The following is a 15546-nucleotide window of genomic DNA, read 5'->3' on the forward strand; positions in this document are numbered from 1 at the left end:
AGAGAAAAATTTAATGTGTTAAAAAAAACCCAACTAACAAAAAAACTTAACAATACAACAATGAAGAACTCCAAACTCCTGAACTTCTATGAGCTCTTTACTTCCTTTGGAAGCCTGGCTGCACATCACTTCTGTAAAGAAGTGAAAACTTCCGAAATGTAATTTTAATTTCGCTAATTTGGATGAATGGCAGTTGAGCTTCCACTGTTGCTAGCAGTCTTCTAAAAAGCATAGGAAATACTCTACATGTATTCCATTATGTCTGGCTGGAAAATCATCTAGAAAGGAAATGTCTCTTCTAAATCTATCCAGGCCAGGTTACCAGTTTTGGGTTCTATTTAATTCTTGGCAACAAATTTGTGTGGCCATTTTGCTTACAGCAAAAATGTTGTTTTTCTCATTCTATAGAGACATCCTGGCTTTCCAAATATCAGGTGAAATGCTAGAACTTATTTAGGTCTCTTGAAATAATTTTACTGATTTTTATAATTTAAAGAAGCCACAATCTAACTGCTTAGGACTAACCATATCTTGGGGACATGAATCATCAGCTAAACTAACATCTAAAAACTGTGTGAGAATCTTTATTATTGATAGATATTTAAGACTGTGGACCAAAATTTATTTTATATGTACAAAAGTATCAAATTCAGAAGTGTCATGGTGGCTTCACAATGTATAGGTAACAACAGAGGGGACGAGTTAAATGAATAACATTTGCAGTTAATATTGTGCCATGTAAGGTGAGCAAGTATTACAGACATTCCTGAAGGTGGAAATGGTAAAATACTAGATTTACAGCTGCATCTCAGGAAACACAGTAGATGTACTTCCAGATGTACAATTTTCTTCAAATTTTACCTTAAAGCTATGATTTGACACAATAATACTGAATAATAGAACAAAAGCAGAGAAGTACGGATAGCAGTAAATAGGGAGCAGTGTAATGAGAAGTCAGCTCTAAGACAGAAAAGTGAAAACCCTGGAAAGTAAAAGGAATTGATGATAACTCATATGATATAAAACTGGAAGACAAATAACACTTTCTCTATCAGTATACTACACATGAATAATATATACATACATTAGACCCAATCCCATCTTCTATAAATCATCCAGCTAAAGCAATAAGTAAAAATGCCAAGAACAAAGGGGGAGAGATTGCTCAACACAGTAACACTACTGCATGTAGAATTGACCTTTTTAAAGAAAAAAAAATCAACTAAAGAGATGTAAATTACAAAAACATTGATTTCTGCCCCTCCCCTCTCCCCCCACATACACCACCTGCTGATCAACAGCAAAAGTGATGTACTTGAGACTTCATAAAATATGTCAAAACCTAAATAAATAAAAATTGGGTAGTAATTACTCCAATTGGAGATCATGAATAGGATGGTGGTAGTTAAGACCCAGAGAAATACACTACACAGATGGAAAGAAAAAAGCAACAAAGTATGCAACTAGGAGTCAGCTCAAAAAAATGTGACTGAAGGAAAATGAGATGTGACAGATATAGATGTGAGTAAATGGAAACAATATAATTGAGAGAGATGAGAAAATAATCCCAACATGAACCTGAAATTGTACTTGGAAACTGAATTAAAAGAATGAAAGGGTCATAAAATAGGTTTTCTGTAAGATGTCATCTAAATAATCAGAAGGAAAACAAGAGAAGTTGCATTAAAAATAAGATCCGTAATTGTAGTTCCAAAAGTAATGAAAGTGAGGAGTATGGAAATCCTTACTCATCTCTGTAGACTGTCTATAAGGTTTGACTTGTAAATCAATAGAAGGTAGTCCAATTCATCACTAGAAACTGGAGCTAATCAGGCATTTTCCACATTTCCTTCAGTTGAACCAGAGACATTCTTATTCCTGCAGATATGAATGAAGATCTATCAGGCTAGAGAAAAAACACTGAAATGAATGTGGTTGCAGGCTTTCAATTAAGGTACCTCTATCCTAACTAAGTGAGAGACATGGTGTGGTCCCTGCCGCCAGTAATGTTTGACCTTTGAAAGAGATTGCTTTCTACCACATGAACAAGAGATCCTAGAGAAGCAATTTAATGGCTACAAATATCTACCTTAAAGGTGTACTGTGTAAAGTTACCCTAGACTTTTTTCCGCACTGGACTCCAAAAGTCTGACTGAGAGAGAGAAGTTAAGTAGTACACTGGTGTGGTTTAACCATGAAATCAAACTCTCACCCTTCCCTCCTTTGCCGCACTGGGACTGAGAACAGAATCTATAAAAAGGAAACAAGACAAGAACAGTTTAATAAATGGAATAAAGTAAAATTATGATCATGAAAGAGAGAGATTGAGAAAGAAAAAGAAAAGAGAGAGGAATGACATTCTGTAACAACTGTTGACCACCCACTGACCAATGCACAGCTCTTCCCCAAATAACAGTTGGCCATTCCTAGCCAACTCCCCCCAGTTTATGCATGTTGATCTATGGTATGGAACTTCTCTTTGAGCAGTGTAAGCCAGCTGCCCCAGCTATGCTCCCTCACAACTTCTTGTGCACATCCTCACTAGCAGAACATGAGAAACTGAAAAGTCCTTGACTTAAGGTAAGAACTATTGAGCAACAACTAGAATATCAGTATGTTAACACAATTCTCATACTAAATCCAAAACCCACAACACTGTTCCAGTTACTGTGAAGAAAATGTACTCTATCCGAGCCAAAACCAGGAGAGAAAACATAAACGTGAAACATTATTTTCATTTTCATGCTCAAAATAATCAGAACATAAGGAAGAAAAACTATTTTAATTAATAAACTGGAGTTTTCTTGGCTATGACTTTTCTGAACATTGCCTAAGCAGTTTTGAAAAAAAATTATCTTTCATTTAGCCAGTGGATTTTATGAGTGTCTTAGCATCTATAAGTCACAACTATATAATCATTCTCTGTATTTGATGAACCGAACTCATCAAGAAGTTCAGTCCCACTTTAATGAAGTAGATTGATTTATTAAAGAGGAAAAAGAGAAAGATGATCCCATCTAATCAGTGTACCTGTGCATTCTTCTCATAATTCTCACTTAGACCTTGAGAACTAGCCTTGAGTTTATTGATGTGTTCCTTACTGTGTGACAATTATACTGTTTTTAGCAGTCGTGTCATTGCCACAACACACAGGGTTTGAATTGCTATGAGACTGCCTAGAAAATAAACTAATCAATTAGGTTTATCAACAGCCTAGTTATGTTTTGAAATTTAATAGTGATAAAATAGCAATTTAAGAGAAAAAAAAATTCTATTTTCTAATATGTATCACTTTCATTATTATTTTTTTAACTCCTCACTCTGTGTGTCTGTGTGTGTCTATCTATCTTACTAGCTCTTGTCACTACCTTAGAGATTTATAGAAATGGATCATCACTTTGTACTGTGATCCAGAACACTCAGAAGAATATATTTGCTTTGCTCTGTGCATCTAATTTGTAATACTGTAATTGAAAGGCACATTATTAAAATAGGAAAAAACCCAACCAACCAACAAACAAAACCCCTCTAAAAACCAAATACACAAACCCTTATTCCATTCTCAACATTACTGTTAGAGAGATGTTTCTTTAGCAATTGCAGATATAATCTTTGGTCTCTCTCTAAACTCTTTTAGTCTTAATTTTGACAGTAATTTTCATATGATTACATTAATAGTATTTTATTTCCAGTACTTGAAGTGATTTTGTTCTGTTCTATTACAGCAAACTATCTTCAAGCATGTATTTTTAAGGGTATTTTCTCTGTACACACTTCTCTTCATTACTGGAGTCTTTTATTACAAGCCTAAAAGTTATCCCAGTATGAAAAGCGTTTTGTCTTATTTTCAGAGAAAAGGCTTTTATTCACACATCCTTCAGAATGCTGTCCTCAGCTATGAGGAATCTAGTTGACAACAGACTGAATTTGAACCAGACATATGCTTCCACATTACAACAAGAGTTATTTTAAATGCTCTTTCTGATCTTTGATGTTTGTAATTTACTGAAAAATGTGACTTAATCCAAAAAGTTGGATGGAGCAGTTTGAACCTCCCTAAAAGATAAATGCAGTTTGTATCACCTGTAAATAAAGGTCATTTTCTATAGGTTCTTTTGAGCTGAAACACGAAATCCAATTTTGTTTTTACACTGTAATAAGATAAATGTGTTTAGAATGCCAACTAAGTTTAAGAGTAGTTTGGGTTTTTTTCTGTAGCACTGTGCTTTCCTTCTTGTAGCAAGTCATTTCCTTAAGAGCTCTCAATTCTGAGAATCAACATGTCATAAAGATTCCTCTGTATATTAACAGCCTTGCTGTGAACATATTTGAAATACCATGCAAATTCTTTAAGCTTTTTTTTTCTTTTACTCTTAATTTAATAAACGGTTCTTGTCTCATAAAAAAAAAATCTTTCCTTTTCCTCCTTTCTGTCTCTCCTTTGATTGCTTTTTCTCTCTCTGCTTTTTACTGATTTCACTATCATGGAACAGTGAATCTTCTGCAACAAGGAAAAAAATATTCTTAATAAAAGTGTCCCTCATTCCAACATACAAAATAAGCAATTTCATTAAAAATAAAGATTTAAAAATGGTTCTGTTCTGTTTAACAACAGTCCTATATTGTCTGGAATAGCAAATGCATTTCATAGGGACAAATTCAGTGTCAGGGATATTGACATTCAGATATTCAGGTGTAGTGGTTTTAGCTAGGCCTCAAATTGGCAGGTTAGAGAATTTATGTGGATTGAGAGACAGCTATAACCTGACTGGGTAACCAAGGAAGTTTTTCATACCAGATGATGCAAACTTAAGATATGTGTGCAGCAGTGGGGGGTGTTAGGTCAGTTCCACTATGGCTGGAATGCAGAGAAGACTGTAGCAATGCATTCTCAATACATGGCTTGGAGAATGTCATGTCAGAAACGGGCTGATGAAGAAAATCCACCAGCCACTGAGAATGCTTTAACAACTCATGTTTTAATGTGGTTTGAGTGTACTGAATGTAAAAACTGCATGGTCATTGCTTTTTCTTCCCATAACCCCCTGCCAGGCCAGGCCAGGCCTCATGTTACCTGATACCCCCTCCCATTGAATGTAAATCCCCTTACTCCTATTGGCCCAAAGCCAGACTCCCTCCCTTGTCCCTTATTGGTGAGTTTGTATCCCTCCAAAGTCCATATAAGCCTGTACCCCTGATTAAACTTCCTCTTTGTTCCTGCCTTCACCGGTGGTCCCTGTGTGTCCTTTCTGGGGGGCTCTCAGAGACCACCTGGTCAGGGTAAGCAGAGAGCACACACTTCTCCTAGGTTAATGGACTGATAATTCAGGACCAGGAGAAGTTCCATATTGTTGCAGATTCCTTCAGCACACAGCATAACGAGGCTACAAGAAAAGACTGCTGCAGTTGTTCTGCTCTGCTGGGCCCTGCTCCTGCTGCCGCTACATCATATTTTGTTTAGTTTCAGGGAAGTAGAAACATTTTGTTGTTACTCTTTATGTTTCTTGCTAGGTGTCTGTTAGAGTCTTATAGATCTAGACTTTGTATTAATTGGGGAGTGGGAAGTTATTTCTTGTTATATATATATATATATAACTTGTGTAAGTGTATGTTATATTGTAGTTTTCTCTTAATTTTCTCTTTTCTGTATAAATACATATAGTTAGTTTCAGCATAAATCTAGTTTGAAGGGTTTTTTTCCTCTCCCTCTTCTTTTTCCCTTAGCTGGTTGTGGGGTGGAGGAACCCTTTTCTGTCCTGGACAGTTGGCATTTTACCAGCTCAATCCAAGACATTAGGATATTTAATTACATGATTCATTTCATCATAAGTATTCCATAAGCCTATTTGTTCCTTAAGCACCATAATATAAACACATTTTTTCCCATTAATACAACTTCAGTTGTCTCTCTTCAAAAATAATTTTGCCATTCCATTTGCCAGGTATTGATATATAAAGCAAGTGGGTGGGAGGGTGAAGAATTGAAAGGGTAAAGGTGAGAAAACTCATGGGTTGAGACAAAACCAGTACAACAATAACAAAAAATATTATTATAACAACTTGTAATGACTATGAGAATATCAAAGAGAAAGAAAATGAAACCAAGAAATACAAGTGATAAAAATGAAAACAATTCCTCACCACTGAACAAGTGATGCCCAGCCAGTCCCTGAGCAGCAGGACCCCCACTAATCTCCCCCTAGTTTTATTGCAGTGCATGATGTCATATGGAGTGAAATATGACTTTGATCAGTTGGTTTCGGCTGTCCTGGCTGTTTTCCCTCCCAGTGTCCTGTGCCCCCAGCCTCCTCACTGGCAGGGTTGGAGTGAGGAGCAGAAAAGGCCTTGGCTCTGTATGAGCACTGCTCAGCAATAACAAAAACATCTCAGTATTACAAGCAGTTTTCCCATTCTCGCTACTGAAGAAAATAAACTCTAATAAATCCCAGCCAAAACCAGCACAATAGCATTATTTCTGCATAGTTTTAATAAACCAGTCTTCCACATGGACACACTTTGACATTCTTTCTACTATTTGACTGAATTTTACTAAGTAACTTCACTGAAATAAATAAAATTCATACCAAGCAAATCTTATCCCTAATATTTCCATTTTTATCCTTTCTTTGCCCCTCTGGCTTGTCCACTTCATAAGTGACTGTGATCATGTCTGGGTAAGAATGTGAGGCTGCATTTTCTTGTGAAGCACCCGACTGGATCAGAGTCAAAAGCAGCTAGCTAATATGAAAAGCAAAGATCACAGAACACTCCATGTCCACTTCAAAATTTAGTGAATACCTTTTAACTCTTGTTCTCAGACAACACAAGGGAAATTAGGTAACAAATCTGCATGCTACAAATTACTCTACTTGCATTGAGATCAAGTTTCAATACTGTGGCATGCATGTCCTATCTCATCTCTGCATTATACTCATCTTTTTTTATACCTTTAAAGCGGGTGATTATCTTACTTTATGCAACCAAACTTCTACTTTCTGGCACCTTATCAAATCTGTTTGCAGGAGTAAGTTATTTAGAACACTTTTTACATCACATTATAAGCTTAAAAAGTTACATCTGAGTTTATTATCCCAACATATATTTTTTTGAGGGCTTGACAACAAGTATCTTTCACCTCTATAAGTCTGTTAAGCAGAAACCTCAGAACTGTATCAATATGGACAGGTTTCTGCCCAACAGAGATGCTGTCTTGGTTTTAAAATTGAGTCATGCAACTTGATCAAGGAATTATAAGTACATGGTGACTTTTTAATATATAAATATAGGTAGGTTTCTTTCTGTGCCTAAAGAGTAAAGTGTTCTCTTTGGTCCTCTGTTACCTCTTAAGCACCTGACAGTTAAGATCAGTGGTTCCACAGCTCGTGACCTGTTATTGTGACCTACCTCTGATCCATTACAGAAGCAGGGTCTATGATTTTGCAAAGCACCATACCTACCAACAACAGTCCCTCTTGTAAGGCAAATCAATCATCCACATTCTGCTCATTTATTATCAGGAGCTTCTGCTGACAGAAGTTGCAGCTGTACATCTCTTCCAAGACTCCCCCAGATTTCATTCTATAGTTATATCTAAAGCGATATTTTTTCATTCTGTGAGCAATTGTATGCTTGCAAAACTCACGTGTCAAAACGCTAAGCATTTACAAATGCATAGTAAATTCTCAATATAATATCAGATATAGCAGTTTTGCTTTACAGTTGCAAAACTTCCTTGCACAGATGGAGAATTTCCAAGTTTGCAATATCAAATCTAACACTCAATGTTCAATCTTTTAGAAATAAGCCTGAAGCATCTGTTTTTTCTCAAACATTTCAAGGACATGAAGAAAGATTAAGTTTTTTAATTTTTATCCACAGACTTCCCCATCCACAATGCATATACAAAATCTATGTAAACTTCAAATGGAAGAGATGTAAAAGATCTCTTCTATTAGTTAAGCTTAAAAAACTCGACCAAACAGCAGAATCTTTGACTAAAACACTTAGGCATGGGAAATACTTCAATCATATTAGAAAAATTTTAACATCTCTGTTTAATGCTTCACAACTAATTCTCTTGTATGCGTGCACTGTAGCATTTAAAATTTCAAGGAGAAAAACAAACAAGCGAACAATCCGTTCTGTTTCAGTACCCAAGATTCAATAATAGAAGATTTATTTGTATGCTCTCCTAGAATTAGATAATCTTTGAGAGTGCTGCATGTGTAATAAAGTTATCTGAGTATAACTCCACAACATGAAACATTCTAGCAGCCTACCCGAGTCTCTGGAAAGGTTTTCCCCTTCTTTACTAGGACAACAATGATTGTCACCAATGCACTGGGGAAACAGTAGAGCACAAAGAATAAGTGGAGAAGTGGATGGGCAATAGTGGTGACTGAGACTCCACCAAAGATGTCCACAGTGGCCAAGGGGATCAACAGCAGAGGTGAGTGAAACAGCAGCTCTCTCAGCTGTTAAAACTCAAGTTTTAATTTTCAGACGTAGGATTATGTTTGTGCTATTTTCACCTTAAGATAATGAGTATTTAATTGTATAATCACAGACACTTAATTTTATACATATTTATATTTGTTTTTATTTCTAAGTACCATTTTATTTAACCTAAAAATAACAAATGTAAACTCACAACAGGGCTACTAATGAATTATCACAACTCCTGAACCTCTCTCTAGGTCCATTCAGAACTTCTGAAAGAGATCATGAGCACATACTGCAAGCACCTTCTTTTTAGATATTTTTTTTTCCCTAATATAATGTTACCAATCCTCTACACTATGTAAGAAGTTCAAAATTGTAAAAGAAAACACTAACTCCTCACTCCAGAACTGAGTTCATTTGCTTATAGGTGTGATCAGAATGACAAATCCTTTTCTGTGTTTTCTGTGTTCACAGAATGACAGTGGCATTACAAATCAAAGTAGATCAACTTTTCAGATTTCACACTGAGCATTTCTTCAACTTGACAATGTTTCCTGATAGAGTCAGTTGATCAGCTGTTAGGAAAAAAAAAAACCAACTTTAGTCTCCATCTAGCAGAAATAAGTAAATGCCAAAATGCCAATAGAGTACAATCACACTTCTTCAAGAGCACTGTTTTAAAAGTTGACCATGTAAAAAGATCTGTTTTGAAAGCTAGAATGAAGTGGAATAGAATAGAACAGAATAGAATGGACTAGACTAGACTAGTTGGGAGGGAAAACTAAAATGTTGTTAAGGATGTTATCTAACACAAACAAAATTCAAAGCTTTCATTCCCTTTTTCTGATTATGCAAAATGTGGTTCATATCTCTAGATAGGCATTTCTACTCACAAACATACCTTTCCAAGAACCAGCAAAACATTTCTCTACACACAAAAGCAACACTTTTCTTCAAAACTATATTTTTGTAACTGTTATTTTTAAAAACAAGTGCCAGTATCCTCAACCCTCCCTGAAACTGGTTGCGGAACAACTCTAACACATATATTTCTCAGAGACACTGTAAATAGTTTCCTTTTACAAAGAAAAGGGTACAGAAAGTGATGATGGCCAGGCTTCACAAATGAAGATTTGGGAAGGACTCTCCCCATGTGGGTGTGCCCTTCCAGCCTGTGCAGTGGATTTTTTAGGTGAGGCACAGCGTGCACAGAACTGGCACAGCCCTTTAACTCCTCAGGTTCATCTGCCATGGCTGAGCAAGCTTGGATGGTGACAGTGAAGTCCTCAGGACTAGAACCTACAGCCCCCGCTATTGCCAGGAGGTCTCCCATCCAAGTACTAATCCGGGGCTGACCCTGCTTAGCTTCCGAGATCTGATGGGATCAGATGCCAGGCACAAAAAAGGGTAGCACTAAGGATTCTGAGCCCCAAAATATTTTTTCTACCTCATACCTGCTTTGACTGATCTGTATGCAGTTTTAATTTCAAAAGCACTAACAAGGTATGAAGTGTTTGCAACTGTGATTAAAACCAGAAAAGATTCTGTGTGTTTATGACTGAGGGAATTAATGACTGACACCCCAAGGGAGTGCTGAAAATTTTTTTTGTCTTCCAAGGTATTTGTAAAATCACTCAGGAGTGGTGTTATCACAAGTCCCCCCCCTCCCCCCCCGCCCCCCAGACAGCAAGCTGGTATTATGTTCTAGTTACAATTAATATAAAAACAATCCAAGTCCTTAGTGCAGGAGAGAATTTGTCCCACAGAGTACAGGAAGCATGTCAACAGAGGGCAGGAAAGTTGATTTTTTTTTAAGATGCTAGGAACAAAATGATTAAATAACTTTATAAACTCATACTGATTAAATAAATAACTGATAAAAATTTCTGAGTGAAAGAGAAGATAAGAATTGCTTTTCTCCATTTCATTATTTCTTTTTTTTAAAAATAATTTTTTTAACAAACTGATGAGCCTTTTATTCTGTATGCCCGCTATTCCCAAACCAGAACCTAATTTGGTGCTCCTAAATTCTAAATAAATTTATGGAGACTGACCATAAATACTGAGATAACTTCCACTCAATGAATTTAATGACTGAAACTCAAATATTAATGGAAAGCACTCATCCAGACAAACTCCAGTTCTTTTGAACTGCTTGAACTTGTGAATTTGATGTATATAGGGAATACTTTGAAAGCTAAGTTTAATTATCTTCTGAATATATAAGTTTCTTCATAAGAACTTCACTTGGGAACTAGCAAAAAAATTCCTTTTTCTTCCCCTGCAGTAGCCTGTCAGTTTGAGAAACTGAGAGTCTGCATAGCAAGAGAAGCTGTGAAGAGACACACAAAGGGTGAATGTTTTTCACTTCAGAGAAGGTGTTAATATGCAGCTGTAAGTTTTGCACACATGTGACAAAAAGTGTGAAAGTGTGGGAAAGCTTTATTCCAAAACACTTGCCTAGGCCTTAAATAGAAATGGGATCAACTACTGTCTTCTCTTGGCTGCAGTCAGCAAATTTGAGGAGTAACAAGCAATTCTAAAGACTGATTTTCATATTAGACAGATAATTGCTCTTTATGAAGCGGACTGCTTTACTGCATAGCTCATGTTTTCTTCTCATTATCCATTTCATAACAAAAAGCAAATGAATCTCTCTCCAAGCTTTTCTAGTGTTTTCTGTACAAATATGTTTCAGTATTAATTTGATGCAACATATTATCTTATGGTAAGCCATGTCTTTAGCTGGCTGAAAACTCCAGACTTTGTCAGGAGATAAATAGTTCTGAGTTGCTAAAAAGATTTTTTCCTGCCAGGCCTTTTCAAACTCAGGAGTGAAGTCACTTTAACTGACTGTATTGAATCACACCACTTTTGAAGCTTGTGCATTTCAAGCATAAATGAGCCCCTAATCTACATCTTCCTAAAGTACAGACCTTAGTAAGTAGTTGAGTTATATGACACAATATTAAGATGCTGCTTTTTAAAGGCAGCACGTTGTTAATACTCCAGTACAGCTGCAGTGTGTGAACGACAGACATTACAGTTTGCCACTCAGAGCAGGGCTCAGATGCTGCCTGGTTAAGTAACAGTCTTAGCTGCAAATCCTGCTACAAATCAACCGAATACCGCTTCTACTGCAGCTGGCATATAATCTTGCAAAAGAGAATGGAATGCTAGTATTGGAGCACTGTTTATAGGTCTTTTTCAATAGATGGAGATCATACATCATTCTCTACATGTCACTCAGATTCTGTTAAAGACATAAATTACTACTTATCCTTAAAACAAAAGAAGAAAACCTATTTTATTATTCCCCTGGAAAATCTAAACAAATTATGCAACATCACACTTCCACCTACCAGAAAGAAATAAATTATTTATGTAGAAAGAGGAAATAAAAGAGGAATATCAAAGAACAGAATAGATCATAAGAATGCTGTTCACACTACAAGATGCAAGGCTTCATCACTTTTTCTATTCTGATCTCGTATGCTCTGGGGATCATCTCAGACTCACAGCAATTCTTTTCACTTGATGTACAAGTCTTAAGTGGATGTGCCGTGGTTTTTTTTTTGTTTTGTCCACCCTTGTAACCAACAAGAAAATTATAAATGCCACTGTACAGGTACCTGTATAGGTGAACTACAATAGACAATTGCCTCACATAAAATCTCAGCATGAAAATGTATTTGAACTAAGACACAAAGGCTAGTATCAACAGATACTTAGAGTTTAGAATAAAATCCCTAAGAAGTAGAAAACTGGGACTTACCTCAGAATTTCAAGAGCATGATACTAACTGCATGCCTGAAAATTTCAGAGTGAGGGAGAGGGTATGACACAAGCAACAAAGTAAATTCCTTTTTCAAGGATAGAGGTATCTACTCACAGCTTTCCCATTACTTTTTCTACCCAAACAACTCAAATTCTTTAGTTATATTTATCAGGAATCCAAAATCTGAGATTGGGGCTTTTGAATTTTTTAAAGGGAGAAGGGGCAGGGGGGGTGGGGGCGGGGAAGGATTTTTCAAAATATTGGTCTAATCAATTTTGCGTGCCTTTTTACTTTCTTTTCTCTTTTGCCTAAAACTCATCAAATTGAGAGTGATTTTTCACAAGGTACAAGGAATCTTCAGTCTTCAATTTCTTGAGAGGATGTTCATACACAGTGTCTAGATTTTTGGCGGCTCTGAAATGGTTTGTTAACGGACATTTAAAGCTGTTTCTCATTCTTCAGGAACATTTGTTAGCTACATCAGTCACCACAAAAAGGATGTTACTATCAGTTAAGAATTGTACAGCAAGTTATTGCAGTGGTCAACTTCAACTGGACTGTTGTGCCAAATGACAAGGTATAAAGTAGGTGAGAGTCATTCGACTCATGTCAATCATTGCAGTGGCTTTCATCTGCTTAGACTCATCTGTTTCTTGCACACCACAAATTCTTCAAGCTTAATTCTATTTACTATTAGTCAAGTCATGAGAAAGCAGCAAAAAGACCAAATTTACTTTTTACTTTTGGATACTTGGCTGTAATAAGAGTGCAGAATGCAGGTTGTTAATCATACCTAAACACCTCTGAACTGAGACAGCTTTGCTAATGTACACTAGATGAAATTTTCTTCTAATGGTAAACTACAATTTGCAAGAAAGTGGAAAGCAGGAGGTATCTCAGGGTTCAGCATTTAGAGCAATAAAGTCACATAACAGAGGGAATTTTTCCCTTGGTTGTCTTTATATTTATGTTTGGTAGGGGTATTTTTGTAGACCATCAAATTACAGTTTTCTATAGATCACAAAATTTCTTCTATATCATTAAAAAAAAAAGTCTAACATCAAGAACTATGATATGTGAATTATTATTTCCTTCAATTTTAAATTTATTTACAGAAATTTAATTGAAGGCTGTATTGCCTCATCCAGATTTCCCTATAATTTATCATAAAGAGTTACTAAAGGCACTAACAAATTTGACTCCACAAAAGTGCATACAACCTTCTCTCTGACTTCTTTACTTCTATAATCCCCTTCTCCTTCCTAGTTACATCTACCGAGATGAAAAGTACGATAGACACAGTATATTTGCTCTCAGTCCTTTACAAAGAGTGACTGGGTCAAAAGACTTTCCTTGAGGTTTGCTCTTGCTTTAGGTAAGAGCTAAGAGTTTGGGGACAGAAGATTCAGAGGTCACAGAGTGTAGTAAGTGAACAGGAAGCCTGAAGGGCAGAAAAAAAAAGGAAAAAATGAAAAAAGGAGATACGCCCCAATGTCAGAATGGGACAGAAGGAACCTTCTTCTAGGCTGATACTGAGGACTGAGTGTGCTGTAATATATAAAAACAGAGAACTGGTTAAAATCAATCCTTGCAGAAAGAATCTGTCCTTCTAGGACACTGTGGGCAAAACACCACCTGTATATAATTTCTTATGGTTGCTTAATAGTGAGCACACATGGCAAAGTATTTCCCACAGTATGTTGAATTATCTACAGAAAGAGTAATATCAACTGAAAAACTGTTAAGGTAACTGTCATGGGAAGTACCTATAACAATTTTTTATTCCATTTATTCCAAACTCACAGATGCAATCAGTTGGAGGTTTTGTTTGTTTTGCTGGTTTTTTGCATGGTTGGGATTTTTGTTGGGGGTCTTTTTTGTTTGGTTGGTTATTTGGTTTGGTGGTTTTGTTTGTATGTTTCCTTGTTATCTAGTGAGAAATTCCTGACTGCCACTATTCTGGAGATAAATTGGAGAGCACACAAATATTTTTAAGACTACCCATCTTTCCTTGAATGATTTATTCCTCATTATGAAGCAAAACCAGAACATTAGGAAAAAGACTGGAAGTCTTAAGGTGTCATGAACTTCTGTTAATCCATACATCCATATAAGATGAACAGAGAAGATAAAGAAAGAAATTTGGAATAAGAGAACTGCTGATCTTGTGCCATAAAACATTCATGGCTTAGCCAGCTAAACTAGCTAGCATACTACACTTGTGTTTGTTTTATAGCTAGCTTGCAAGAGCAGCAGCTAGTACAAAGAGGGTTTCTCAAGAAATATTTCCAAAATGAATTGTGTTTGCTCTGGGATAAAAACTCATAGCTTGAAGCACACAAAATAATAAATAGCCCAACAGAAATAATATTAGATCTAATATTGGGACAGGCTCCTGTGAGCTGTTTGCTACTCCACTGACATGTATTAGTCTGTTCAGCCTTACTACTTACATTTTTTTACTACTTTCAAGTTAGGTAATAAAATATTTATCAAAAAACACTACTTCTTTTCTTTAAATGCTATGGTGTTTAGTAGCTTAAGCCAGCAAATCTTGATGGTCATATTTTCAAAAATTTATCTGTATTTTTGAGTGTTTGATTGCCCTCTAACCCCCTGAACTTCTTGTACATGGAAAATTTTTTGTTAGAGGGAAAAATTTTAGTATATACTTAGTTTCTCTAGATTTGCAGAATCCACAGACAAGGAAGATTACAGAAGCATCTGAAGGCTAATTACAAAAGTAAAACACAACCAAACCTTCAGAAAAATTCAATAACTACTATTTGACATACATTTATGCATACTCCAATGCATTCAAATCAACTTTTTCGTCTCTTACCTACGCTCAAATCAACTGCTCAAACAGATAAAGTAATAATGTTTACCAAACACAGAAGGCAAAACCTTCTTTCAAAAAGCATTGAACAGAATTAACACACATTGGCTTAGTCTAAGTAACATAATGACTTTTGAAAATTGATTAGTAAATAAAAAGTTCCTTATGTGTCGTGTCTCAGTTGCTGGGATTGGCTCATATATGCACAGGTACTTTATGGCTGCTTGAGGCAATCAGTTGATGTCAAAGGAAGCAGTACAATTACAATAAATTAATGTGTACAGGAGACAGAGCAGAATATTTTATATGAACACAAAAAGTGAAGGGATATCAACTGCTATAAACTATGATGAGAAAAAAATTAGTGCCAACTGGTTTTGGAGCAAGTTTTAAAATGCACTTTGCTTCCAGAAGCTAGCAAGTCTTAGATTCCTTTTTAAAAAAGGAATTGGGTTAAGAAAAGTCAGTTGGCTTAAGAAAGCAGGTT

This window comes from Pithys albifrons, chromosome 5, assembly GCF_047495875.1.
Source record: "Pithys albifrons albifrons isolate INPA30051 chromosome 5, PitAlb_v1, whole genome shotgun sequence".
Taxonomy (NCBI): Eukaryota; Metazoa; Chordata; class Aves; order Passeriformes; family Thamnophilidae; genus Pithys; species Pithys albifrons.